The sequence below is a fragment of the Nicotiana attenuata genome, unplaced genomic scaffold (genome assembly GCF_001879085.1).
Source record: "Nicotiana attenuata strain UT unplaced genomic scaffold, NIATTr2, whole genome shotgun sequence".
Lineage (NCBI taxonomy): Eukaryota > Viridiplantae > Streptophyta > Magnoliopsida > Solanales > Solanaceae > Nicotiana > Nicotiana attenuata.
Genome location: NW_017670874.1, coordinates 273087 through 275773, shown reverse-complemented (window position 1 = coordinate 275773; position 2687 = coordinate 273087). Strand labels below are relative to the sequence as shown.

The 2687-nt window shown below is 32.4% G+C and overlaps 1 long non-coding RNA gene across 1 annotated transcript; it reads right to left on the bottom strand.

Annotated features, from left to right (window-relative positions):
- Positions 1-487: 487 nt before the first annotated feature.
- LOC109244114 lies at positions 488-2368 on the bottom strand. The gene is made up of 2 exons (XR_002070669.1): positions 2156-2368; positions 488-658 (listed from the first exon to the last, which is right to left on the bottom strand). It is a non-coding gene; the product is annotated as an uncharacterized LOC109244114 (long non-coding RNA).
- Positions 2369-2687: the final 319 nt, after the last annotated feature.

Sequence of the window (2687 nt, the reverse complement as noted above, 5' to 3'; positions counted from 1 at the left end):
TTAATGTTATTGCTATTGTCGTTGTCGATGTTGGTATCATAATTACTAGCTATTAATAATATTTACAAATACAAGTAGTTTTATAGTAGTTACCCTATTTTGATTCACTCTCTGCTCAATAAATTCATCGTCCGCAAGGCTAACTGATGATCACTGACGATTCTGATTTCATAAACTCATCCTTATCTTAATATATTTTCTTGGAATTAGTATCAAATTAGACAACCATTTCTATTCTAGTAACAACTCCTTGACGCACAAATGTCATATATCTTTCTTCTTTTTATTCTATCTCAAAAAGATTGTCATACTTTTTTATTTAGAAACAGTTTAACTTTAAATTTGTTATTTTACCCTTGATAAGATGATTTATTGTTATATAAATGTTTATGACTCGTTTTACACCATAATTTTTTTTTAAAAAAATCTTTATTTTAAGATTTGGTGGCCAGTCAAATCCGCCACATAAATTGGATCAGAGAAGTAATTGACAAAAAGGGAGCACTATAGTAGTATATTACTGCATAGTAATTGTACAACAGAACATAAACGTTCCCTCGAGAAAACTATTACTCAACATATATCTAATAGAAGCAACATATCATGGCCATCTCCTTGGCATTATTCCTGACACCGTGCTGCTCATTAATAACTGATTCTGCAACAAAAGACATAAAAAGAAAAGTCATTAAAAAGTAAAAAAGGTCAGCACATTTCCTCAGTCACCAGTCCCACTACCTATTAATATATACAAGTATACAATTTAATAAAAAGAAGAGTTCTTATATGAAATCATTTTTAGGGTAACTTTTTCAATAAATTCAGTTTCCTTATTTTATATTTATATAGAAGTGAACATGCAATTTTTTTTTTTTTTTTGGAAAAAGGGCCTAAACTATTCCAATCACTTGTTAAATGGTTTACGGATACCCTCCGTCTAGCTATCCCTTCAAAAAAGCACACGACGCTAATTATATTAACAAATTGCCCTCGCGTCTAATGGCAGAATTTAGGGCGTTCAATTTAGTGACGTGGCAATTTCTTACTGGGCTAAAACAAAAATTTGACCTTATTTTCTTATCTGGGTCATAAAATACATTAACCCATCCGATAAAACCCCATTTTTAGATTAGAACGACCCGTACGTACTTCACTAAGATATCCATACTCAAGATTGCTTTTTGGGAAATTGATGCATGGAAAATATGATTTATAATTCTGATTCCATCTTCACACCTACTAAAATCACAAATTGAGCACTAACACTTTTCCCCTTAAATCAGAAATTCATGCTTTATAAATGCTCGCAATAGTGAGAAGGTTCAAGATCTGAGAGACCAATTATTCAATTTTATGGAGGATTCAAGGGACAGTGGGTGTTCCAAGCTTGAACAGTCTACCATGCACTGGATAGTTTACCCAGAGGAGGAGAAATTAAAGGCGTTAGCAAAGCAAGAAAGCCAGTAGAATCTGTGGATACCAGTGAGTTTGCAAGGATTTTTTTTTTTTCTGGCTTAAAAGAGATTCTAGAAGATATTATTTTTTTGATATCTATGAGATACATTATTTACACGTCATGCAGTTTGATAGCGTTGCACGAATAAGAAAATTGATATTTGGCCGCAGAAGCGACGCTCTAGTCGAAAACAAATTCGATCACTTATTAGGTGCTGGCCTTTCGAATCTTGTGTATGGATATCTTTGTGAAATTATGGGTTAATGTATTATTTTATGACCCAGTTAAAAAACCTTGGGTCGGATTAAATGGGTCGAAATAAGATTCATTTTTATTTCAGCCGAGATTGCCACATGGCCCAGTAAGAAGCTTCCAAGTCACCATATTGAACGCCTCCAAATTGTGCCGTTAGACGTGGGGGTAATTTTGTTAATATAATTAATGTCATGTGCTTTTTTGGACAGATAGATGGACGGAGGGTATCTGTAAACCATATAGCAAACGATAGGGATAGTTTAGACTTTTTTTAAAAAAAAATTTATAAAGGACTTAACTTATAAACATTTATAGCATAACAAACTTTTATAAAGTCAAGTTACCCATAATTATAATTAAGAAGGTTTACGTAACTTGTAGTAATTGCTTTTAATAAATTGATGGTCTAAATATTTTTTTATAGTTTCAGTGCATAGAACTTACGCATCACAATTGATGGTCTTGGAGACGGGGATGTCCATGGCGACACCACACTTAGAAGCAAGAGCCTGAGCAGCATCATCTTTAAGGTTTGTGTAACGGTTGGCTGCTGCCTTAACACAGTTACAAGCTGTCCTTCTATCATCTGTGGTTGCAGCCATTCCTTTCAAGTTTTTCACCCCACTGCAGCAAGCTGCTCCTGGCTCACCACCTTGTAAAAGATCGACAATCATAAAATAAAGTGAAGAATTTAATTGAGGCTTTTAGATAGAGTTGAGAAAAGGAAAAAGAATCAGAAAATAGTAAAACAAAATTTACCGGCTTATATATCTTACGAAACAAAACATGAGCGACAGTCAAATATAATAAGAGTTTAAGTTATATCCATATAAATTGATGACATAAAAAAATTACACTATTAGTGTAACTGAATCTAACCTGTTATAATGTGTTAAAATGCAAAATTTAAACTTAAAAGTTTCGCAATAATAGAGTGTATATATATATATATATATATATATATATATATATATAT